Below are 27,236 nucleotides of genomic sequence, written 5' to 3'. Positions count from 1 at the left end.
TCAGCCTTGACTTTTCTAAAGCCTTTGACGCAGTGTGGCACAAAGATCTTTTATATAAGATCCAATCATAGGGATTGGATATTGAAACCTTCAGAATGGTAGCAAGTTTCCTGGAAGGTCGGGTATTCAGGGTGAAGGTGGGTGATAAGGAATCTGGACAACGACAGGTCATAGCTGGGGTACCGCAAGGTTCCCTTCTAGGACCTGTTCTGTTCAACCTTTTCATCTGCGACATCCCTGATCCACCTGAAGGGGGCTTGCTACTATTATATGCGGATGATATTTTTGTTAGCTTTGAGAGGAAGATACGCTAACACAGTCGAAAGAAGAACTAAAGCTTATATGAATACATTATGTGATTATTTTTAAAAATGGGGTTTCAAATTAAATATTGAGAAATGTGTCTCGGTAGTTTTTAAAGCACGTGAAGATACGACTGTTGCCTCGGACAGGATGAAGTACCTGAGCATCATGTTCGATAACAAATTTCAATTTTGTCGTCATGTGGACTTCGTCCTGTCCAAGGCGAAAAAAGTGTATTATGCGTATATGAGAATATATGAGGTAAAACTTTTAATTTATAAACAAGTAATAAGACCAATTATAACGTATTCTTTTGCTGCATGGGCTGATTTGTCCTCATCGCAGATGGAAAGAATACGTAAATTTGAAAGATCTATTCTTACGTCTGCACTAAGACTCAGACGAAATGAAGGTACTGATAATATACCCAGAACGGTTCCTAACAGAAGGTTATATGCCTCTATAAACTTTAGTAGAATTGACAAGTTTATGGTGAACGGGGCATTGAAGTTCCTCGAAACCTCCGAAAACTTGGAAAATAGTTTAGTAGCCGAAATCTTGTCAACTGAACCTGACATTTCAGTCCTCCTCTCTAGGAGGCATCTACCCCCTTCAGCTCTATTAAAGCTAAGAGATGAAGGACTTTTATTTGAAGATGACCGACTAATGTACTATCATAGAAGGTACCAGAGGTATGACTGGGATACTGATCCTGTATATACTACAGATCAGTAAACCCTTTCTTTGTAAATATTGTATATATTTACTATTAAGTTTAGCACGTAAGATTATCATAATAAGTATGTAAGATTATTTTATCCTATTAGTATATAAGATTTATTTTAACTTTAAAACTTGTAACATGGCCAGTTTTTGTAATTTTCCTGGCAAAAAAAAAAAAGAAATCAGAATAATTTTGTAAACAAACAAATATAACCTGAAATATTGCTATTAAGAAAGCACAATAAACTTCAAACTGTCGTAGTCCCAACAAAATAAATAATTTATGGGAATATTTAGTTAGTATCTTATGATATACTTTTAGCTATTAAGTATCTTTGTAAAAAGAATATTTAATTAAATAAAATAGCTGCGTTTAAAATGACTGTTTCCTTTAGTTATTAATGAACATAACCAGTATTAATTTGGCATCAAACAATCTAACAAAAATTGTAGTTTTTTTTAATAAATGTTAAAATTTATTAAATATTGCGAAAAATAAATGTATTTTGGGAAAATTTGGCTCCTTAAATTACCTTTTTTGGAAATTAAGACAATTTTTTTAAAGAACTTTACAATAAAAATTCTTGTTTTTTTTTAATGTTAAAATTTCTTAAATATTGTTAAAAATAAATGCATTTTGCGAAAATTTGTCTACTTAAATTGCCTTTTTTGAGAAACGAAACAAATTTATAAAGAATTTTACTTTTGCTTTAAAAAGGAAATCATAGACTATTGTATCTAGGTACATACAACTGAGCATAATCAATAACGAATGTTTTACATTTACATGTTTAATAAGCAGTCGAGTTTTTTATTTTGGCTCTATTTCGGTTAAAAATTAAGATATCGACTTCATTCTTTTTTTATTTAATAGAGAAAAATTAAAAATAGAACATTGGTGGCGTTTATTTAATTGGGATAGCTGTTACAATTTTGATTTTTCAAAATAGTCTGGCTTAATCCCTTTTGTTGTTTTAATATTTAAAACAACAAGTTTATTAGTGGAGAAGGTTTGGCATTGTTCGCCAAGGGGTAAGGCAAGGAAGACTAGTTTCGATCCACGCCACTGGATCTCATCAGTTCCCTTTGTTTCTTGTTTGTGGATATTCTCCACCGAAGTTATTTTTCAATAACTTCTTCAACAAGGAACTTTTTATACCCAAACATCAATCGTCAGCTCGAAGTATAAACGTAAACAAAGAAAACCCTTCAATGAGAAGTTTTTCTTTGGTAACCTAACACAACTCCGACGAAAGTGTTTACGAAACAAAGCAAACCTTCTTCCACTCGTATGTGTCGTTGATTTTTCAACAAATGCACATACCCAAATGCTGTTTGGTAGCTTATATACCAACAACACACAAAACCGTGCCAGTGTTTCTCAAATAGAACATTGGTGGCGTTTATTTAATTGGGATAGCTGTTACAATTTTGATTTTTCAAAATAGTCTGGCTTAATCCCTTTTGTTGTTTTAATATTTAAAACAACAAGTTTATTAGTGGAGAAGGTTTGGCATTGTTCGCCAAGGGGTAAGGCAAGGAAGACTAGTTTCGATCCACGCCACTGGATCTCATCAGTTCCCTTTGTTTCTTGTTTGTGGATATTCTCCACCGAAGTTATTTTTCAATAACTTCTTCAACAAGGAACTTTTTATACCCAAACATCAATCGTCAGCTCGAAGTATAAACGTAAACAAAGAAAACCCTTCAATGAGAAGTTTTTCTTTGGTAACCTAACACAACTCCGACGAAAGTGTTTAAGAAACAAAGCAAACCTTCTTCCACTCGTATGTGTCGTTGATTTTTCAACAAATGCACATACCCAAATGCTGTTTGGTAGCTTATATACCAACAACACACAAAACCGTGCCAGTGTTTCTCAAATAGAACATTGGTGGCGTTTATTTAATTGGGATAGCTGTTACAATTTTGATTTTTCAAAATAGTCTGGCTTAATCCCTTTTGTTGTTTTAATATTTAAAACAACAAGTTTATTAGTGGAGAAGGTTTGGCATTGTTCGCCAAGGGGTAAGGCAAGGAAGACTAGTTTCGATCCACGCCACTGGATCTCATCAGTTCCCTTTGTTTCTTGTTTGTGGATATTCTCCACCGAAGTTATTTTTCAATAACTTCTTCAACAAGGAACTTTTTATACCCAAACATCAATCGTCAGCTCGAAGTATAAACGTAAACAAAGAAAACCCTTCAATGAGAAGTTTTTCTTTGGTAACCTAACACAACTCCGACGAAAGTGTTTACGAAACAAAGCAAACCTTCTTCCACTCGTATGTGTCGTTGATTTTTCAACAAATGCACATACCCAAATGCTGTTTGGTAGCTTATATACCAACAACACACAAAACCGTGCCAGTGTTTCTCAAATAGAACATTGGTGGCGTTTATTTAATTGGGATAGCTGTTACAATTTTGATTTTTCAAAATAGTCTGGCTTAATCCCTTTTGTTGTTTTAATATTTAAAACAACAAGTTTATTAGTGGAGAAGGTTTGGCATTGTTCGCCAAGGGGTAAGGCAAGGAAGACTAGTTTCGATCCACGCCACTGGATCTCATCAGTTCCCTTTGTTTCTTGTTTGTGGATATTCTCCACCGAAGTTATTTTTCAATAACTTCTTCAACAAGGAACTTTTTATACCCAAACATCAATCGTCAGCTCGAAGTATAAACGTAAACAAAGAAAACCCTTCAATGAGAAGTTTTTCTTTGGTAACCTAACACAACTCCGACGAAAGTGTTTAAGAAACAAAGCAAACCTTCTTCCACTCGTATGTGTCGTTGATTTTTCAACAAATGCACATACCCAAATGCTGTTTGGTAGCTTATATACCAACAACACACAAAACCGTGCCAGTGTTTCTCAAATAGAACATTGGTGGCGTTTATTTAATTGGGATAGCTGTTACAATTTTGATTTTTCAAAATAGTCTGGCTTAATCCCTTTTGTTGTTTTAATATTTAAAACAACAAGTTTATTAGTGGAGAAGGTTTGGCATTGTTCGCCAAGGGGTAAGGCAAGGAAGACTAGTTTCGATCCACGCCACTGGATCTCATCAGTTCCCTTTGTTTCTTGTTTGTGGATATTCTCCACCGAAGTTATTTTTCAATAACTTCTTCAACAAGGCGAACAATGCCAAACCTTCTCCACTAATAAACTTGTTGTTTTAAATATTAAAACAACAAAAGGGATTAAGCCAGACTATTTTGAAAAATCAAAATTGTAACAGCTATCCCAATTAAATAAACGCCACCAATGTTCTATTTGAGAAACACTGGCACGGTTTTGTGTGTTGTTGGTATATAAGCTACCAAACAGCATTTGGGTATGTGCATTTGTTGAAAAATCAACGACACATACGAGTGGAAGAAGGTTTGCTTTGTTTCGTAAACACTTTCGTCGGAGTTGTGTTAGGTTACCAAAGAAAAACTTCTCATTGAAGGGTTTTCTTTGTTTACGTTTATACTTCGAGCTGACGATTGATGTTTGGGTATAAAAAGTTCCTTGTTGAAGAAGTTATTGAAAAATAACTTCGGTGGAGAATATCCACAAACAAGAAACAAAGGGAACTGATGAGATCCAGTGGCGTGGATCGAAACTAGTCTTCCTTGCCTTACCCCTTGGCGAACAATGCCAAACCTTCTCCACTAATTAACTTGTTGTTTTAAATATTAAAACAACAAAAGGGATTAAGCCAGACTATTTTGAAAAATCAAAATTGTAACAGCTATCCCAATTAAATAAACGCCACCAATGTTCTATTTGAGAAACACTGGCACGGTTTTGTGTGTTGTTGGTATATAAGCTACCAAACAGCATTTGGGTATGTGCATTTGTTGAAAAATCAACGACACATACGAGTGGAAGAAGGTTTGCTTTGTTTCGTAAACACTTTCGTCGGAGTTGTGTTAGGTTACCAAAGAAAAACTTCTCATTGAAGGGTTTTCTTTGTTTACGTTTATACTTCGAGCTGACGATTGATGTTTGGGTATAAAAAGTTCCTTGTTGAAGAAGTTATTGAAAAATAACTTCGGTGGAGAATATCCACAAACAAGAAACAAAGGGAACTGATGAGATCCAGTGGCGTGGATCGAAACTAGTCTTCCTTGCCTTACCCCTTGGCGAACAATGCCAAACCTTCTCCACTAATAAACTTGTTGTTTTAAATATTAAAACAACAAAAGGGATTAAGCCAGACTATTTTGAAAAATCAAAAAAGAAAAATTAAAAAGAAAATAAAATGAAATGAAATTAAAAAATTTTGGACAATTTCAACAACACGCGGTGTTCCCAAGCGGTCCCCCATCTAAGTACTAACCGCGCCCAACGCTGTTTAATTCTGTGATCGGAGGAGAACCGATGTACTCAGCGTGGTATGGTCGTTGGCGAAGAAACATAGTTTATTTTGCTTCATATGGCCATTGATTTCATTGCTTATGTGTTTAAGACAATTTCGTTTACTTATTGCACACAAACATACAAAATAAAACGAAGTTTTATTTTCGTTTTATAAAGGAAAATGTTGACTGTTTCCTTTAGTTATTAATGAACATAACCAGTATTAATTTGGCATCAAACAATCTAACAAAAATGGTAGTTTTTTTTAATAAATGTTAAAATTTATTGAATATTGCTAAAAATAAATGTATTTTAGGAAAATTTGGCTCCTTAAATTACCTTTTTTGGAAATTAAGAAAAATTTTTTAAAGAATTTTACAATAAAAATTCTTGTCTTTTAAAAATGTTAAAATTTCTTAAATATTGTTAAAAATAAATGCATTTTGCGAAAATTTGCCTACTTAAATTACCTTTTTTGAGAAACGAAATAAATTTATAAAGAATTTTACTTTCGCTTTACAAAGGAAATCATAGACTATTGTAAATAGGTACATACAACTGAGCATAATCAATAGCGAATGTTTTACATTTACCTTAAAATAATAAGCAGTCGAGTTTTTTATTTTGGCTCTATTTCGGTTAAAAATGAAGATGTCGACTTCATTATTTTTTATTTAATAGAGAAAAATAAAAAAGAAAATAAAATGAAATAAAAAAGTTTTGGACAATGCCAACAACACGCGGTGTTCCCAATCGGTCCCCCATCTAAGTACTAACCGCGCCCGACGCTGCTTAATTTCGGTGATCGGACGAGAACCGATGTACTCAGCGTGGTATGGTCGTTGGCGAAGAAACATAGTTTATTTTGCTTCATATGGCCATTGATTTCATTGCTTCTGTGTTTAAGACAATTTCGTTTACTTATTGCACACAAACACACAAACGAACAAGAAGTTTTATTTTCGTTTTATAAAGGAAAATGTTGACTGTTTCCTTTAGTTATTAATGAACAAAACCAGTATTAATTTGGCATCAAACACTCAACAAAAATTTTAGTTTTTTTTTAATAAATGTTAAAGTTTATTAAATATTGCTAAAAATAAATGTATTTTGGGAATATTTGGCTCCTTAAATTACCTTTTTTGGAAATTAAGACAAATTTTTTAAAGAATATTACAATAAAAATTCTTGTTTTTTAAAAAATTTTAAAATTTCTTAAATATTGTTACAAATAAATGCATTTTGCGAAAATTTGCCTACTTAAATTACCTTTTTTGAGAAACGAAACAAATTTATAAAGAATTTTACTTTTGCTTTACAAAGGAACCCAGCAAAATGTTCGATGCCAAAGATGCTATTCAAGAATGGGTGCAAGTGAAATGGAATGTCATTTTTTCAGCATCTTCACTCATTCTTTTTACAAGAGCGTGACCCCCAAAAAATGCAATTCATTTTCAGATCCTAAGCATTTCATCTTTACTAACTCGATGGAATGGCATCTTCAACAATTCTTTGGCATGGCATCTATACCAATTCTTTGGCATGCCATCCTATCCAATTCCCAAGAATAGCATTTTCACTAATCTTTGGCATGTCATTTTCACCAACCCTTTGGCATGTAATTTTCACGTCCTGTTCGGAAAATGGAAAATGCTGTATTGAAAAATGATTTTCATTTTTTTATTTTATGAATTCAAATGAATTAATGAAATAACTATAATTTATTTATCATCATAAAGTTTACATCTATAATTGCAGTTTGTTCTCGTTGTTGTAACAGTAGTTAATATGTTTGTATTATCATTTTTCTGCTTAATCTGACTCTGGGTCTATCAGTGGTAAGAATGTGGCTATTTCGCTATTTATATGGTTTGTAACCACAAAGCTGCAAACGTAAGTTTCTTAGCAGGATTGGTAGGGCAATTGAAAAGGAGCAGTGTGTCGTGGGGGCCTGTGCTGTGTTTTCCACGGGCTGATGTTTTCCACGGTGTCATCAGTACTTGCCCTACAGGAATTTTGATGGCTGCATCATCCCAAAGTACACTCCACGTCAGTAGAATAGAACACCTTAATTTTTGTTAATGTTAGCGTATTTATCCCAAAACGAATGAATCTACGATTTTAATCTTGTAGGGATTTAAAGCCTATGATGTTCCGTATCAATCACAGAAAGAATTATGTTTCTAGCTTTTCGCGAAATGATTTTCTGATCATTTTTCCGATAATACTATGAAAAATAGACATTTATTTTTGGTCATCAGGATAGAACAGTCATTTTATTTTCGTGAATTGTGGAGATATTAACGCCGAATTTTCTTTCAGTCTATAAAGCGGGGCTTTCTAATCATTTTTCACCAATTAAACCATATAAATAATTCCGCGGACGCCGAAATAACAGCGTAAACGGGTTTAAATTGACAGATAATTGAAACATCTCGAAATATCAAAAAGAGTCGCGCAGTTATGTCATACTTCTTCACAATAAGATAGAATATGACACAGGCAACCTCGACGGATACATTCAAGTGCTGCGGATGCTGATAAGATGGAACATTTTCAAAATAAGTATGAAAAACGTCAAATTTTTTTATAAAAACCTTGATTTTTTGTTCAATAAAATGATTTTTCCGCGAACAAGTCTGCCGTTTAAAGGTTTGGAAATATGCTCCACATTTAGAGGAAGATAATCTGATATGAACACAACCGCTATTTTAATACACTGAGCGAAATTTTAGTACTTTTTAAAAGCAACTTACGCAACCCAAAACCTCAATTTCCATGACTGTGTTTTCCCGCGAAAACGGGGCTTTCACATATGCGAGTTCAGTTAAAAAAACGACTAATTCGTAAAATCCGGTATGGAGAGCATAACCTGGTCCATTATTATTGGAACATAACACTATTGAAAACAGTCGCGAACGCCGAAATAAGAACACATATGAAATGTAAAGTCCAAAGGGTGTGTTCAATTTGAAAAATGTGCTAAAATTTCCCTCAGTTTATTAAAATAGTGGATGTTTTCATATCAGATTATCTTCCTCTAAATGTGGAGCACATGTCCAAACTTTTAAACGGCAGACTTGTTCGCGGAAAAATCATTTTATTGAAGAAAAATCAATGTTTTTATAAGAAATTTTGACGTTTTTCATACTTATTTTGAAAATGTTCCATCTTATCAGCATCCGCAGCACTCGAATGTATCCATCGAGGTTGCCTGTGTCATAGTCTATCTTATTGTGAAGAAATATGACATAACTGCGCGACTCTTTTTGATATTCCGAGATGTTTCAATTATCTGTCAATTTAAACCCGTTTACGCTGTTATTTCGGCGTCCGCGGAATTATTTATATGGTTTAATTGGTGAAAAATGATTAGAAAGCCCCGCTTTATAGACTGAAAGAAAATTCGGCGTTAATATCTCCACAATTCACGAAAATAAAATGACTGTTCTATCCTGATGACCAAAAATAAATGCCTATTTTTCATAGTATTATCGGAAAAATGATCAGAAAATCATTTCGCGAAAAGCTAGAAACATAATTCTTTCTGTGATTGATACGGAACATCATAGGCTTTAAATCCCTACAAGATTAAAATCGTAGATTCATTCGTTTTGGGATAAATACGCTAACATTAACAAAAATTTAGGTGTTCTATTCTACTGACGTGGAGTGTATTTACCAAAAACTACTCTGGTTTGTCCTGACATCTGGCGCTTCTCAGCTGCGATAGATGGTGGATGTTCTCCAAGGACCGCATTCACACGATAACCGCTTACTGCATCTGCGACTGCATTCGTGTGAATGCTACTTAAACCTGGTTGAAAGGCTTGTTGATCTAGAGGTTCTCTCTTGTAACGTTAGACTTCTCTTTCTAGATTATGAGCACGGCTTGCTCTGAGTGAGTCCTCTGCTAATATGGAGATGGCCTTCAGCGCAGTTGTTGTGCTGCTTACGGATCCTATGCTAATGATCGGCAACTGAAAAGTTATTTCTGATGCTGGAAGAACTATAGCCACAAGGGTCCTTGCTACGGGCGACAAAAGCTAAATCGGTTGGTAAGAGTCACCTTTGCTGGCATCCTTTTCGGGCTTCAGTAGCTGGCCTATTTTCCAGACTTCGGGAACGATGTGTTTGGCAAGCGACAGGTTGTAAATTTAAGTGAGAAACTTGACTTCCGGCCGTCCCAGCTGTTGCAGTCTAAACACCGCCGCTGCACGCAACAGTGTTTACTTCCTCCGCAACAGGTTTTGATTCATCTTACAAAAGGATTTTACTTCCCATCAGTGCAGTGCAGATTTCGACATTGACTCCAACTGCAGATTACTATTTCGTGAATTTTATTTTACAACGTTTTGGAATTTTTTTGTTGTTTTGTAGGGATCTACAAATCGACTTGTTGAGCAGGCAAGGAAACTTTTATAATTGGTCTGTTCCTTTACTTTTAAAAATGGTAATTGTTGCAAAAATGGTAAAAGTGGTGAACTGCTCTCATATAAATTGTATGCTTTTAAAAGTAAGGAAACACTTTGCGGGTAAAAACTGGTAACCTCAGGCACGTAAAGGATCACGACTAATACCAAAGAGTGCAGTCCGACTCTACTTTTAGCTCAATGATTGGGACTTCCTAGCATAATAAATCTTACATTGATTTAAACGTACATATTTAGATAAATAAAAGAATATATACATGTGTAAAAATAAAAACACAAAATTCATCTCTATTGGATCGATGGAGTGGGTTCAAATGCTAAGGAAAAGATCGGATCTATCACGACTTCCTTTGAATTGGTTCAAATGCTGATGAAACGATTGGATCTTTCACGACTTTCTTCGAATTAGTTCAAATGCTGATGAAAAGATCGGATCTTTCACGACTTCATTTGAACCAATGTAAAAGATCCAGTGAAATCATGGCAACTCATGGAACCACTTCCATAAAATTTTGCTGGGAAATCATAGACTATTGTATCTAGGTCAGCGACGACCACAGAAATACAACCAAAGCGAAGACATGTATTAAAGTATGAGTGAAAAAAGCAACAACCACATTATGTTTTTGTTTGTTTTCATTCATTTACACTGTACGTGAGAGAGAGAAGCAAATGCAAAAACAACTCAGTGGGCGCCCTCACTATACGATCTAAGCAAAGAAGCTCGTCTCTGATCTAGGTACATACAACTGAGCATAATCAATAGCGAATGTTTTACATTTACATGTTTAATAAGCAGTCGAGTTTTTTATTTTGGCTCTATTTCGGTTAAAAATGAAGATATCGACTTCATTCTTTTTTTATTTAATAGAGAAAAATAAAAAAGAAAATGAAATGAAATAAAAAAATTTTGGACAATTCCAACAACACGCGGTGTTCCCAAGCGGTCCCCCATCTAAGTACTAACCGCGCCCGACGCTGTTTAATTCTGTGATCGGAGGAGAACCGATGTACTCAGCGTGGTATGGTCGTTGGCGAAGAAACATAGTTTATTTTGCTTCATATGGCCATTGATTTCATTGCTTGTGTGTTTAAGACAATTTCGTTTACTTATTGCACACAAACATACAAACGAACAAGAAGTTTTATTTTCGTTTCCTTTAGTTCCTTTAGTTATTAATGAACATAGCCAGTATGAATTTGGCATCAAACAATCTAACAAAAATGGTAGTTTTTTTAATAAATGTTAAAATTTATTAAATGTTGCTAAAAATAAATGTATTTTGGGAAAATTTGGCTCCTTAAATAACCTTTTTTGGAAATTAAGACAAATTTTTTAAAGAATTTTACAATAAAAATTCTTGGTTTTTAAAAATGTTAAAATTTCTTAAATATTGTTAAAAATAAATGCATTTTGCAAAAATTTGCCTACTTAAATTACCTTCTTTGAGAAACGAAATAAATTTATAAAGAATTTTACTTTCGCTTTACAAAGGAAATCATAGACTATTGTAAATAGGTACATACAACTGAGCATAATCAATAGCGAATGTTTTACATTTACCTTAAAATAATAAGCAGTCGAGCTTTTTTTTATTTTGGCTCTATTTCGGTTAAAAATTAAGATATCGACTTCATTCTTTTTTTATTTAATAGAGAAAAATAAAAAAGAAAATAAAATTAAATAAAAAAAAAATTTGGACAATGCCAACAACACGCGGTGTTCCCAAGCCGTCGCCATCTAAGCACTAACCGCGCCCGACGCTGCTTAATTTCGGTGATCGGACGAGAACCGATGTACTCAGCGTGGTATGGTCGTTGGCGAAGAAACATAGTTTATTTTGCTTCATATGGCCATTGATTTCATTGCTTGTGTGTTTAAGACAATTTCGTTTACTTATTGCACACAAACGAACAAGAAGTTTTATTTTCATTTTATAAAGGAAAATGTTGACTGTTTCCTTTATCGATCATTTGAGAAGAGTGTTTAAAGTGTTTGTGTGATTTAAAAACTAAAAGTGAAAAATAAAATTGTTCTAAATAGTGAAATCTATGAATAGTGATTTCATAGAGGAAAACTCTGAAAAACTTAATGGTGGAAGTACAGTGCCGGTTGCTAATGCAGCAACGCCGTTGAACACTAAAGGCACCACTTGTGATAATGAATATTTCTACAGTAAAAAAGTAGACATGTCAAGTAAAATAAATTCACAAAAATCAACAAGTTTGGGAGGTTTGGAGAAAACCTCCCCAAAGTCATCATTGACCACAAACAAACCAACCGAAGATACTGAGACATCCATGATGTCCGACAATACTATTGAAGATGATGCTACCTCAGATGGTTCACCATCTGCAAAAAGCAAGAAGAAGAAGAACAAAGGGAAGAGAAAACATTCCAAAATCAAAATTACTGAATATGACATCATGAAATATGATGCCCAGATTACGTCATGCAGAAAACTATTGACGATCTCAAAAAACAAAATGAGATTTTGATGGAAAAATTGGCTAGTTTTATGTCAGCCAACAACAGCAATGATAGTATGCTTTCACAAGCAACCAAAAATAAGAATTTGGTTGGGGTAGCTAACAACAACCCTAACATTAACAACAACAGTTTGTCAACACAAACAACAACTGAAAATATGTCGGTCGGGGTAGCTGAAAACCCCGACACTGGTGCCCTATTCTGTGGTGGTCAATAGCCTATCACATCTTTACTCGAAAGAAATGATTGAAGATTTCTTGAAAAATCAGGGATTCAGGATTGACATTATTAACTCCATCTGTATTGCGGAAGACAAATGGATTATAAAATTAGGTAGATCCACATATATGAGGAAATTATATAAAGTAAAAAAATTATACACTGTGATGTCATCTACGAAAAAGATAGGGGACGGGAAGTCATCCAGTGTCGCAGATGTCAGCGGTTTGGGCATGTTTCGCACAATTGTGGCATGCCCTTCCGCTGCGTCAAATGCAGATCATGGTCAAGGGGCATGTACTATACCTTCTAAAATTGAGGTTGCAAATCTGCCAAATGATGCACCAAAAATTACCCTGAAATGTGCTAATTGTGACATAGAAGGTCACACTGCTAGCTCGCCGGTATGCCCACGGCGTAAAGCAATTATTCAGAAAAAGACTGAACGTCTCATTGAAAAGGGGGCTGCTAAGCAAGCCAGAGCCGAGCGTTGGACAAAAGTACGACCTGGTACATCGTTTTCCACGATCACTCGTCCTTCCCAACCACAACCACCGATTTCCAATACCAAAAATCCACCTACTTCTCAACAGGGGCCTTCTACTGTGGCCAAAAAGATAGGTGAGTACTGCCAGACTTTCTTCGGCAAAGGCCTGACGGAGCTACTTAAAGATTTGGATAATTTCCACGATGAGTATGACCGAATTTATGAGACTCAAGGAGCGCCAGATGCTCTCCTTGGTCTTCTCATGCACATCAAGAATTTTAAATCATGAAGTGTATATTCATTAATGTAAATTCCTTAGTGACCTTAGGAAGAAGGCACTATCTAAAACTATTCTTAAAACAACACCAGCCTGATGTTCTGCTCATAGCGGAACATAAATTAAACACCAGGCACAAAATTGCCTTTGAAGATTACATACTCTTTAAGCAGTGTAGGAATAATGAAAGGGTGGGAGGGGGTACTGCCATTCTAATTGGGCTTAACCAGCGAGATAATCGTTGGCTGTGACCTAAATGCAAAGCATCGTGATTGGGGGGGTGGTATCAATAATAGAAGAGGTTTAGATTTAAAAAATTACCTCCTTACAACTCTGCCCTACGGCTGAGCCTATAAGACCAAATGTTGTGGAAAGTTCTTTTATAGATTATTTCCTAAAAACTCCAGGCATTGCACTGGAAAGTGATGAACTATTGCCAACACATTACTACGAATCTGACCATAAGGCGGTCGAGATTGGAGTATGTGTTGGCAACATAGCATCTGAAGAAGAACAAACTTTCTTCAATTATGATAAAGTCAACGTAAGGAGACTAAGAAGGAAAATTGAGGAGGGTATTGGTAGCTATATGCTACCTACTAATAGAAATGTCAGTATCGATGAGATTGACTCTAGTATTGAGGAGCTTTGTTCAACCTTCCAAAATGCTATAGAGACAACAGTACCCAAGGCTAAATACAGGAACTCTTTATTAGGCGACCTGCCCCCTAGTATAGTGCGACTTATGAAGGAACGCAAAAGACTACGGCAAACCTTACGTAGGACACCAGATCCTGGTAGGTATGCGGAGCTACAGGCCGACATAAGGAACCTTACCAATATTATACGACAATTAGTATCAAATTTTGAAAATGATAGATATAAAAACTGTCTACAGAATATTGAGGTAGGACCTAAGACTTACGGGAAGGTTAAACGAGCAGCCGGACTATCTTTTAGAAGTCCCATTTATACACTAATTGATGATGGCGGGGCATCCATTGCAGACGACCTACAGAAGGCAGAGCTCTTTGCCGATCACATGCAGGGTTCTCACCATGTAGAGGAAAATCCTGAGGCCGGTTCCTTCTATAGACTTGTAAATGAGACTGTGGAGGGGATCGTCTCTCGGGATCCTCTGGTAGAGTTCTGCGGTGATTTTTTGGCGGACAGCTCTTTGATTAATAATGAATCTAGATGGATAGAAAATGGGTTTGTTGACAGCGAAGTGGTTGCCTCTGCTATCGCTGCTAGACCCTCCCGTCCGCGGGGATTGATAAGGTTCCAGATGTGGCTTTAAAGAAGGTTGGAGACGTGGTTTCTCCATTTTTAACTATTTTATACAACCATTGCCTAAATCTCGGGTACTTCCCATCAAAATGGAAGGAAGCCTTCGTTGTGCCAATTTGCAAACCGCACACCGACACAAAAAATTGTGCTAACTATAGACCAATTTCCCTTCTTTCACAATTTGGTAAAATATTTGAAAGCATAATTTACAAAAGGTTGAAAAGGTTTATAAGAGATAAACGCATAATAAATGATAATCAGTTTGGCTTTAAACCAAACCATTCTACAACGCATGCTTTACCTACATTCTCTGACTATGTAGCAAATGGTTTTAAAGCTTTTCAAGGTACCATTGCTGTGATCCTTGACTCTTCTAAGGCCTTTGATGCCGTTTGGCACAAAGGCCTTTTATACAAGCTCCAGTCATTTGGACTTGACCCATTGGGTATTTACCCACTGTCCATCTCTAGCCCAGCATGTGGATTGGGACCACACGATACTCAGCATTTATTCAACTGCCCAGCTAACCCCACTCACCGGTCTCCTCATTCTTTATGGACGCAACCAGTCCAGGTTGCAGAATTCTTGAGTCTGGATACAGAGGAACTTGATAACTGAAATAATACACGAACGAACATATATGCGTTGCTACAACAACAACAACAAGTGACGCTACAGGTTCCCTGCGAGCTAAACCTGCCGCTCTTTTCACTTTATTGTATGTTTTGGGACCCACTCTCAAATTTTCTAAATAATTTTTGTAAGAGCTTTGAAAATTAAAGATTTGAGCATCAATAAACCTGCCTAAGTTGTAAATGTTTGCCCTTAATATATTATGCCTTTCGGGGTCAGCTGATCTTCTCAATATGGTTTTGATTCTTCGTCTTTCACGGATTAGTCTTATAATATTAGGTGGTAATTTCCCCAATATGCTACGGTTGGCCGGCACAACGGGTACACTATCGTCTATTGCGGTTTTGAAAACAGTATTTAGCCCCTCAATACTGGCATCGATTTCGACTATAGCTGCATTTTGGTTGCTTGGAAGACTATGTGCAGAGAGTCCTTCTTGCAGGCGTCTTTTAAATCTACGAATATTCATAGAATATGCTCACTAGGGTTAAGACTTTTTGACATTTTTCCTCAAAAATGATTTCCTGTAGCAGGGATGAATGAACTTTTGCCTATTAATCACTATGCTATCGTTTATTCCATTGAAATAAAAAAAAAGTTCACGCACAAATCGATTTTAAAAAAATAATTTTTTGAAAAAATATATGAAATGAAAAAAAAAGTTTTTCAAAAAATTATTTTTTGTTGCACAAATTAATAAATATAAGCCTACTAATAACTATAATAACGTTTATTTCATTCAAATATGAAAAAAGTCGCGAAAAAAGTCACTTTGAAAAAATTTTAAATTTTTTGCTTTTTGTTAAAAAATTATGTTTTTGAATAAAAGCGTTTACGACATTTTTACGATTTTCAGAATTGAAGAAAAATATTGAGAAATAAATTTTATGTCATTTTAATTATCTCATGTGGCTCTAAAGTTTATTTTCAATTATATATCTGTTTTCAGTGACTTCAAAAAATTGTCCATAATTTTGATAAATTCAAATTTTAAAATCATTTTGTGCGTGAGGTTTTTTTACCGAATCACCTTATAATTAAGATTTTATGTAATCTTATGGCAAAACTCATCACGCTATGATACAGGGATATGAGGTTGTAAAAAAGTCATAACCCTAGTGCTCACTTCACCATCTATTAAATCTACAAGCGAAATATTAATTTCCACGGCTTTGTGGTCGGACTCGAAGTCATGGGTCTTTAATAGCCCGTTTTCGATTGGGATAACTCCCGACGATCGAATGAAAAAATCAATATATGACTCCGATGTGTCACATATTCTTGTGGATTCTGCAGTCAGTAATGTGCGGACATGAAAGGAGAATATCATATAATTCTCTACCATTGGTGGTGGTTATATTTCCACCCCAAGAGACATGTTTGGAAGTCGCATCCAATAAGTATTTCATCTATGATTTCTTGTAAGTCTGAAATTCTGATACGTTCAGACGGACGTAAATATAAAGAAATTATGGTGATAGTAGAGCCATCTCGTTTCCATAGCTTAGCTGCACATGATTCTATGCTACCAGTATTGAAAGTCACCTGTTCTGACTTATAATTTTCTTTTATTAAGACCGCCGTCCCACCTCCTTGACGATCCTGCCTATTTTGCCGATATACTGTGTACCCGTCATATCGGACAATATGCCGTTCCGATAGCTTGAGCTCTGCAAGCAGCAGCATATCGGGGTTGTGCTCTTGTATAAAGAGTTTAAGGTAATGCCTTTTTGGCGAAGACACTAACGAATTAATATTAAGAAAGATGCACTTAGACATTAATAACAATCCGAACTAGGCGAATAAGGCTCCTGGAAGAAGTGCAGAGAAGATATCCCCATAGGGCTCGTGAGAGCGGCCAATTAGCGTGGGTAATTGGAATGCTGCAGAAGGGGAAACGAAGTATCGAACGTATACATTGGCGTAACCAATGCACTATAGGTAATGTGGACAGGTTTTTAGACAAAAAGTCGATTTTTGTACTTTTAATAACGCGAGTTTTCTAATTTGATTCAAAGAAAGAACATGTCAAATTCTATGGATGTGCAATTTGTTTTCAAAAATGTTCAAAACTCGCGATATAATTCGAAGTTAAAATCAAAATTTCGAAGACAAAATAAAAAATGTTAAAAATGATTAAAACTCAGAGCAGAATTTAAACGCAATTTGTAAGAGTTTGCTAATAATCAAATACAAAGATATGGTATTCAGTGGAATGCTGGCGGTATGTACTTTCTGTTTTAAGAAATAATTTTCTTCAAAATGTTTGTTACAGCAGAAGAAATCGTCATACAGGACACAACCTAAAAATAATTTTTTACAAAATTATAGTTTTATATTATAGACTTTTACAAAATTGTCCAACTTTGACCGAAATTCTGCCACCGGGAATATCTTCAGCAAAGGGTTCTGAATCAACTACATAATTACCAAGCTGCGATTTTTTGCGTTTTGTGAGTTATATCGCTTTTTTGAAGGTGAACTCCTTGCAGAAAAAAAATATTTTTTTTTAATTTTTTGTGTGGTGAAGGAAATATTAAACACACAAAAAGCATCCGATTTGAACTAAAAAGAGATTTTCTTTAAAGAAATATTCTCCATGTGTTCTAAAAATGTACAGACGTGTTGTGGTCAACATTTTTGTTAATTATAGCCGTAATATGTTCTAACTAGGGATCATGATTGCCTGATTTCTTTGGTCCTTAAAAATAATATTTATAAAGATCTTTTCGCGAATCAATATTTTTTAAGCATATCAATGTTTAAAAAAATTTTTGTCTGATAGTACTTTAGTTCATTTAACCGTTTTTGTTTTGTTTTAACCGCGTTCATTGGGTTGGAACGAATAAAATAGGTAAAATGAGAATAGTGGGTAGGAAAAAGAAAAGTTGTTCGTTATAAACGTGTTCGTCTGTAAAATTCTTAATAAAGCTTACTTTTAAATATCATGTAATAGAATATTGTACACAGTGCTTAAATTCGTCGCTATCCGCTTGTGCTTAAAAGCGGGCCTGAAAATCCTAACAAATTGTAAAAAATTCTACTCGCGGGATAAAAATTTTTGTTCGTTATAATGGTGGTCGTTTTAAGAAGATGAATGTGTGTGCAAATATTAAGAAAAATTCTTTGGAAACACAAAACTTTGTTCGCTATAAACGTAGTTTCTTATAACCGATGTTCGCTATATCCGAATTTTACGGTGTAATTCTTTGTTTTATCTTACTTTTGCATATACAGCATTAAAAATTTATAAAAAGCCCACATATCCACCGCTATTAATTTTTGCCTCAAAAACAGGCCAAATTACCTATAGTGCAATGTATCGAACTTATACATTAGCCGCCCACCTTGACGCGCTATCTGCAAGGCAACAGGATTAGACTAAATTCGCGAGTATACTTAAACTAGAGTTAGTAGGTTGTGTTTCAAACTAGAGGTACGCAAATCAAGTTTCTAGTGATCATGTTCAAATAATGTGCGAGATTTTCTAAAGCAATTAAACTACGAATTATTTAAAAGTGTTCGCTTTGATCGACTATATAATATGACGACGAGGTATTGGACCGGTAATGATGTAACCGAATATAGTTTTCTGAGCTACCAATGAATTCGAAACAATGTGAGGCGACTCAGCCGACAAAATATTGGAGTATAGATCAGCGCCCAATAACAAATCAATTGGCTTGTCTTCGGATGTATCTGCTAGTTCGAGGTGAGACAAATTAGAACGCAGACTCGATATGGAAGACAACGACAACAAGTTTTTCGAAATGTTTGATAAAACTAAAGCATCTGTTGGTAAAATAAGTGATGGATCGTTAGGAGACGATAACTTTAGAGAACAAATTTCTTTTGAAGTGCAATTACTAGTTACGCCAGAAAGAGTGGCGTTAGCAGGACGAGTTTTAACTCCAATTGTGTATTGTAGTCTCTTTGTGATGATTGAGACTTCCGACGAAGGTTAAATTATGGCTCGAACAGCATAATTTCTGTGATTGTGTACGATGTTAACGCTGACAGTTCTCAAGAGCACATCTCTATTTCGTGTTGTGTGCAGAACTTGCAGGTTGACGAAACAAGATTTAGAATTTTGATTGGAATATAAGCGACTAGAGGTGGATTTCGGTGGAATAGAAGGATTGGATGAAGGAGAAATCAACGAGTTTCTCGAAGTGTTACGATTTTTGCTACGATGGAGTAGCGTGTGATGTCTGTATTTACAGACCGAACAATTGTGTTTGCTATTGCCTTTTTTAACTTGGTGTCCATTCGAGAGACAGTTAATGCAAAGGCCATGTTTTTTAACAAACGAAAACTTGTTCTCAAATGAAAGATTTTGAAAGCGAGAACAGTGTCGAAGCAGATGATCTTGATTTGTGCACATCACACAAGAATGGTTCACCAGCGATTTCGGAGAACGAAAGGACGACGAGTTAGCTTTAGAATCTATTGAACGACTAATTGGTGAAGATGATTTTAGCGGAGATCGAAAATTTTGCGAATATGATGTTTTGGGATTTTCCATAGCAGTAAAGTTTTCTATGCACAACAAAGTTTGTATTCTATCTGCTAGGAACGAATCTAATTGTTTCCATGTCGAAAGAGACGACTTCTCTTTGACACGTTGTTCCCACAGAGCGATTGTATGTTGAGGAAGACGTTGCAAGCAGAGATGAACAAGAATTGGATCCCAATGATCCGTTACAACGTCGAAAACAGACATAGCGGAAATACAACTATTTATTCCGCGCTGGAGAGATTTTAGCCCAGAGATCGATTCTTTTTCTATTGTTGGAAGGCCGAAAAGGAGATTGAGGTGATTATGTACGAGGATACGTTTATTATCATACACATCCTCCAACGCATTCCAAGCTAATTCAAAACTACGATGGGTGAGTGGAAATTTCGAAACAATTTCTCGAGCCTCACCTCTGGTTTTTTGAACTAAGTGACATAATTTCTCAATGTCACTCAAGCGAGAATTATTGATAAAAATTTTACTAAAAATATCTCGAAAGGTTGGCCATGAAATGAAATCTCCACTAAAGACTTCGATGTCGATAGGAAGCAAAATTAAATTGTGAGAAGGTGGATCGACATGAGGAAGACGACTAATGCAGTGTGGTTGGGCTGAAATCGATGCGAGTGATTCGCTGGGATGCAAAGGAGACTTTTGGCTTTCTTTATAATTATTTGACACAAAGGGTTTTGTGTTCAAACAAGTCGACGGGGGAATAGACGTACTCACTCGGAGTTCCTCCGAAGATGAAAGTGGTTGAGGAACCATTGGTGGACTGTTTTGTGGAGTTGGTCCATTCAATGATGGAGAAGACTTGGACGATTTTAGCTCGTCTAGCTTCTGGTTTATTGCCGAAAGGCAATGTTGATAAGCCCGAAAGGAGCTGCCAAACAAATTTCAAGAACGAGATTTCTAAATGAAAGTAGCAGGTAAAAATCGAAAAATATTTATATTGGTGGATTTTTTAAAGTTAATTGCTTGACCAATGAGAAAATGTACCTGTACCGACTGTAGGGTACACGATTTTTAGATGCAAGATTTTTTTTTCAAAAACGAATAATTTGTATAAACAATATCGATAAATAATGTCGATATTATTTGCAATTCAATTCAACCAAATTTAATATAATTATATTTATAAATTGCAAAAAATGCCGAAAGTAGGGTGCCTTAACCGAAGATAAACAACAGCAAATGGTATTGTAGCACCACACGAAGTAAAAAAGAAAAAAATCTAATTGAAAATATTCAACAAAAAATATAAGAAAAAATAAATATTTTGAAACAATATGTCCCACTGTGCGAGTGTCGACTACGAATTCCACACAAAAATTAGTAAAACACCAGCAGAAATGGCAGCAAAGCTCCCACTCAAGAACCGACGCTACAAACGACCAAGCAGTGATCGACAGAATTTTGTTGGTATGTTTACAATGTAATCTAACCGACGCTTTATAATTGTGCGTGGAAAGATGTACGTTGTTTTGCAATTGGAATGCAAATTCTCAAATAGGAATATTACTTCCAGGAGAATAAAAACAAATGCGTTCTGTTGGTGAAGAATGATCTATACGACAAATAAACCAAAGGTGCGAGATTGAGTGTTGTTATTGCAAATTTGGGAATGAAAATTTTCAAAGTGTTTTTAGTAAAACGAGGAGAATAACAACACGGCAAATATTTTATGGTTGGGGAGGATTGTAACAACAAAATAAACCAAACGACAATGTATGACTGTAGCAATGTGTGTTGTTATGGTAAATTAGCCAATGCAAATTCTTAACTAAAGGGCTTCGTTAGAAAGGACCTTGGGGAATAAAAACAACAATAACTACTAATAAAGGAGATCGATGCTGTTAGAAACGAGATATCGAAAGTAGCAAAAGTAATTTCTCACTGCTGGCTGGGGATATCAACAAGAAAGCGGGGGTGTCTATGAAGCCTTTGAGTGGGAAATAAAACGAACGAATAGCGGGTAATTCTAGTGAAATTGTTGTAATAATTTCACTAAAAGGGTTCTGCCTTAGAAAACAGAACCAAACGAGAAAAGTAGAAAACAACAAATTCAAAGGAACAGCACGGCTGGAAATGATCTCTGAAAAGATCAACGACAAATGGAAATTTGTTGTTGTGTTTACTATTAAAGTGTTTTATTTTCGAAAATAGAACCAAAATAATAAAGGGACAACAACAAATTGAAATAAGCAGCACTGTTGGTGAGGATCACCACAATTACTGCTACGACTAAGTGAGTGGACTGTATTTGATGCGTTGAAAGCAAAGGAATGACGATGTACAAACAAAGGGCAATAACAAGGCGACCAATGCGCGATGTAGCGAACAAATTTAAACCGAAAAAGGATTTTCTCGAGGATTTGGGAATTTAAATCCAACAACACTCGCGGGTTTGCTCAATTTTTGCACAGAAACTGATTTACGTACATGTGTTTTGTTGATGTAATTGATGATGATGAAGGAATGATGTTGCGAAAATATGAGTAATTTCCTTCACAACAATAGCAAATTGCTCTGATGGCAACAACAATTAATGTGGGTATCCAAATTTCTTTTCTTCTTGAACAAATGTAATTTGTTCAGCGGGCAACAACAAATGGCTTCGACTGGAACGGATCCGGCTCGATTGGATCAAAATGTTGGCGTGATACCACTGACCGTCGAAAGCTCAGGGATGAAAAGAGAAGAAATAAAAAGACAAACACGAGTGTATCAGTTTCAAATATTTTCAATGTTTATTGGTGGTATAGGGTTTCTGCGAACGAGAAACATTAGCTTTTGTATGACTCGACAACGAAATGATTGCAATAGGAGTGTGACTCCTTCGAAAGTTAAATAGCAAGTGTGTTGCCAAGAAGGCGAAATAGCGAGCAAAGGACGTAACATCAACTCGACTGCAGCATTGGAAAGCGCCCCTCTGCATCCGAACTATGCGAATAAGGCTTCCAGGAGAGGTTGTAGAAAAGAGCGAACTCTCTCCTACAATCCGAACTAGGCGAATAAGGCTCCTGGAAGAAGTGCAGAGAAGATATCCCCATAGGGCTCGTGAGAGCGGCCAATTAGCGTGGGTAATTGGAATGCTGCAGAAGGGGAAACGAAGTATCGAACGTATACATTGGCGTAACCAATGTATCGAACTTATACACAAGCAATGAAATCAATGGCCGTATGAAGCAAAGTAAACTATGTTTCTTCGCCAACGACCATACCACGCTGAGTACATCGGTTCTCGTCCGATCACCGAAATTAAGCAGCGTCGGGCGCGGTTAGTACTTAGATGAGGGACCGCTTGGGAACACCGCGTGTTGTTGGCATTGTCCAAAATTTTTTTATTTCACTTTATTTTCTTTTTTATTTTTCTCTATTAAATAAAAACAAGAATAAAGTCGATATCTTCATTTTTAACCGAAATAGAGCCAAAATAAAAAACTCAACTGCCTATTATTTTAAGGTAAATGTAAAACATTCGCTATTGATTATGCTCAGTTGTATGTAGCTAGATACAATAGTCTATGATTTCCTTTGTAAAACAAAAGTAAAATTATTTATAAATTTGTTTCGTTGCTCCAAAAAGGTCATTTAAGGAGGCAAATTTTCGCAAAATGCATTTATTTTTAATTTGTCTTAATTTCCAAAAAGGTAATTTAAGGAGCCAAATTTTCCCAAAATACATTTATTTTAACAATATATATATATATTTTTTTATTTTTTTTACGTTCGGTCCCACGCCTCTCACACCCGCCCCTGCCGACCGAGGGGGCCACCTCCCCATTCGTAGGAGATCGATGCTGTTAGAAACGAGATATCGAAAGTAGCAAAAGTAATTTCTCACTGCTGGCTGGGGACATCAACAAGAAAGCGGGGGTGTCTATGAAGCCTTTGAGTGGGAAATAAAACGAACGAATAGCGGGTAATTCTAGTGAAATTGTTGTAATAATTTCACTAAAAGGGTTCTGCCTTAGAAAACAGAACCAAACGAGAAAAGTAGAAAACAACAAATTCAAAGGAACAGCACGGCTGGAAATGATCTCTGAAAAGATCAACGACAAATGGAAATTTGTTGTTGTGTTTACTATTAAAGTGTTTTATTTTCGAAAATAGAACCAAAATAATAAAGGGACAACAACAAATTGAAATAAGCAGCACTGTTGGTGAGGATCACCACAATTACTGCTACGACTAAGTGAGTGGACTGTATTTGATGCGTTGAAAGCAAAGGAATGACGATGTACAAACAAAGGGCAATAACAAGGCGACCAATGCGCGATGTAGCGAACAAATTTAAACCGAAAAAGGATTTTCTCGAGGATTTGGGAATTTAAATCCAACAACACTCGCGGGTTTGCTCAATTTTTGCACAGAAACTGATTTACGTACATGTGTTTTGTTGATGTAATTGATGATGATGAAGGAATGATGTTGCGAAAATATGAGTAATTTCCTTCACAACAATAGCAAATTGCTCTGATGGCAACAACAATTAATGTGGGTATCCAAATTTCTTTTCTTCTTGAACAAATGTAATTTGTTCAGCGGGCAACAACAAATGGCTTCGACTGGAACGGATCCGGCTCGATTGGATCAAAATGTTGGCGTGATACCACTGACCGTCGAAAGCTCAGGGATGAAAAGAGAAGAAATAAAAAGACAAACACGAGTGTATCAGTTTCAAATATTTTCAATGTTTATTGGTGGTAAAGGGTTTCTGCGAACGAGAAACATTAGCTTTTGTATGACTCGACAACGAAATGATTGCAATAGGAGTGTGACTCCTTCGAAAGTTAAATAGCAAGTGTGTTGCCAAGAAGGCGAAATAGCGAGCAAAGGACGTAACATCAACTCGACTGCAGCATTGGAAAGCGCCCCTCTGCATCCGAACTATGCGAATAAGGCTTCCAGGAGAGGTTGTAGAAAAGAGCGAACTCTCTCCTACAATCCGAACTAGGCGAATAAGGCTCCTGGAAGAAGTGCAGAGAAGATATCCCCATAGGGCTCGTGAGAGCGGCCAATTAGCGTGGGTAATTGGAATGCTGCAGAAGGGGAAACGAAGTATCGAACGTATACATTGGCGTAACCAATGTATCGAACTTATACACAAGCAATGAAATCAATGGCCGTATGAAGCAAAGTAAACTATGTTTCTTCGCCAACGACCATACCACGCTGAGTACATCGGTTCTCGTCCGATCACCGAAATTAAGCAGCGTCGGGCGCGGTTAGTACTTAGATGAGGGACCGCTTGGGAACACCGCGTGTTGTTGGCATTGTCCAAAATTTTTTTATTTCATTTTATTTTCTTTTTTATTTTTCTCTATTAAATAAAAACAAGAATAAAGTCGATATCTTCATTTTTAACCGAAATAGAGCCAAAATAAAAACTCAACTGCCTATTATTTTAAGGTAAATGTAAAACATTCGCTATTGATTATGCTCAGTTGTATGTAGCTAGATACAATAGTCTATGATTTCCTTTGTAAAACAAAAGTAAAATTATTTATAAATTTGTTTCGTTGCTCCAAAAAGGTCATTTAAGGAGGCAAATTTTCGCAAAATGCATTTATTTTTAATTTGTCTTAATTTCCAAAAAGGTAATTTAAGGAGCCAAATTTTCCCAAAATACATTTATTTTAACAATATATATATATATTTTTTTATTTTTTTTACGTTCGGTCCCACGCCTCTCACACCCGCCCCTGCCGACCGAGGGGGCCACCTCCCCATTCGTAGGAAGCGCGTAGACACCATAGACCGGACCATGGCGGGTTAGTATTGGTTATAAATGTCAGCTACAGAGGAATCATCAGCCGACAATATATATTTAAGAATTCAATTAAGATTTATTTGCAATTAATGAACAACCTCGCTCGTAGGCAAATTTCTACTATTTCCGCATAAGGAGTTGTAGATACGCCGATTAACTGAGCTCAAGAAGTTAAATTATTTACAGAGTTTAAATAATAAAATAAAAAAAAAAAAAAACAGGAAACCGCACGCAAGATTACTGGATAATTCTACTGTTCAGTAAGAGGAGTTGTAGATAAGATGCCGGTATAAATTACGAGAAGTTAATAAGTAACTACAAAATAACAATGTATGTATATCATAAAATTACACTATTACACTACAATAGGACTAATACTAGGCAAACCTGCTGATCATAATATTACATGCGTAAGATAGCATTTTTTATAACATGTGTTGGACTGGTTAGATCTACCGTGCTAAATATATATATATTTCACATAAAGATCTAATTGGGTTACTTGCTTCATAATTAGTTTTCACTAGAAATAACTTTATAGGGAGGAAGTTACGTGTTAAACGTGAGGGTACATTGAAAGTTATTTCACCGACTAAAAATGGCGAATCAATCAGACCACGTATAACTTTTATTATGAATAGTGCTCTTAACATAAACCGTCTTCTCTCTAGAGAAGGAAGATCTATTAACATCAAACGACTTTCGTAAGGCGGCAATGATACTGAAGTATCCCAACGTAATCCACGTAGCGCAAACAACAGAAATTGAGTTTGAACAGACTCAATCTTATCAGAGTGGCATATATAATATGGACTCCATAAAACGCAACCATATTCTAAAACTGGACGGACTAAACTCACAAATAAACGTTTGGTAAGGTATGGATCATCAAATTCTTTAGACCAGCGTTTTATGAAACCAAACAATGATTTGGCTTTATTAACAGATGATTCTATGTGTAAGTGAAAGCGTAGTTTAGGATGTAGGATAATACCCATGTCAACAAATGATTCAACATTTTCCATATTTAATAAATTTTAACATCTATTTAAAAAAAATAAAATTTTTGTTAGATTTTTTAATGCCATATTAATACATACTGGTTATGTTCACTAATAACTAAAGGGAACAGTCAAAATTTTCCTCTATAAAACGAAAATAAAACTTCTTGTTCGTTTGTGTGCAATAAGTAAACGAAATTGTCTTAAACACACAAGCAATGAAATCAATGGCCATATGAAGCAAAATAAACTATATTTCTTCGCCAACGACCATACCACGCTGAGTACATCGGTTCTCGTCCGATCACCAAAATAAGCAGCGTCGGGCGCGGTTAGTACTTAGATGGGGGACCGCTTGGGAACACCGCGTCATTCTGAGCTTAAAGCTCGAACAGTAAACATCAAGTGTGATGGAAGTTAGCTAAAGTGCAAAGTGTTAACAATAAATGTGAAGTGAAAGCTATTCTTCTTTTGGAGATAAATTTTGTTTCAAACTTAAGAAGAAGAAGGAAATTAGCCTAAGGGCAAAAGACCCTAAAATGTCTGGTCTCGGCTCTAATGCTGATGACAAAGTGACTATAAAAAATGCTGAAAGTGTTCATAATAATGGAAATAGTGCTAGAATAAAAGTGCTAATAATGAAAATAGAACTGACGCCGATGGTTTTGTCACTGTCGCGAGCAACAGAAAGAAGCTAAATAAAAACTTAAATAATGATACAGACAACAAAGAT

The 27,236-nt window shown here is 35.6% G+C and overlaps 1 non-coding gene and 6 pseudogenes across 1 annotated transcript; 3 read left to right on the top strand and 4 right to left on the bottom strand.

Moving 5' to 3' along the window:
* Positions 1-5,308: 5,308 nt before the first annotated feature.
* Positions 5,309-5,426, bottom strand: LOC141395986 (5S ribosomal RNA; annotated as a pseudogene).
* Positions 5,427-6,105: 679 nt separating this feature from the next.
* On the bottom strand, positions 6,106-6,224 carry LOC141395964 (5S ribosomal RNA). Its single transcript, XR_012411077.1, has one exon. It is a non-coding gene; the product is annotated as a 5S ribosomal RNA (ribosomal RNA).
* Positions 6,225-10,728: 4,504 nt separating this feature from the next.
* On the bottom strand, positions 10,729-10,846 carry LOC141395984 (5S ribosomal RNA; annotated as a pseudogene).
* Positions 10,847-11,515: 669 nt separating this feature from the next.
* Positions 11,516-11,633, bottom strand: LOC141395982 (5S ribosomal RNA; annotated as a pseudogene).
* An 11,303-nt stretch (positions 11,634-22,936) lies between these two features.
* On the top strand, positions 22,937-23,055 carry LOC141395978 (5S ribosomal RNA; annotated as a pseudogene).
* A 1,831-nt stretch (positions 23,056-24,886) lies between these two features.
* On the top strand, positions 24,887-25,005 carry LOC141395976 (5S ribosomal RNA; annotated as a pseudogene).
* A 1,760-nt stretch (positions 25,006-26,765) lies between these two features.
* LOC141395989 (5S ribosomal RNA) lies at positions 26,766-26,884 on the top strand (annotated as a pseudogene).
* Positions 26,885-27,236: the final 352 nt, after the last annotated feature.

Source organism: Musca autumnalis, unplaced genomic scaffold (assembly GCF_047663935.1).
Source record: "Musca autumnalis isolate F117 unplaced genomic scaffold, ASM4766393v1 scaffold_2, whole genome shotgun sequence".
NCBI lineage: Eukaryota > Metazoa > Arthropoda > Insecta > Diptera > Muscidae > Musca > Musca autumnalis.
This window is presented reverse-complemented; position numbering and strand designations above follow the sequence as displayed.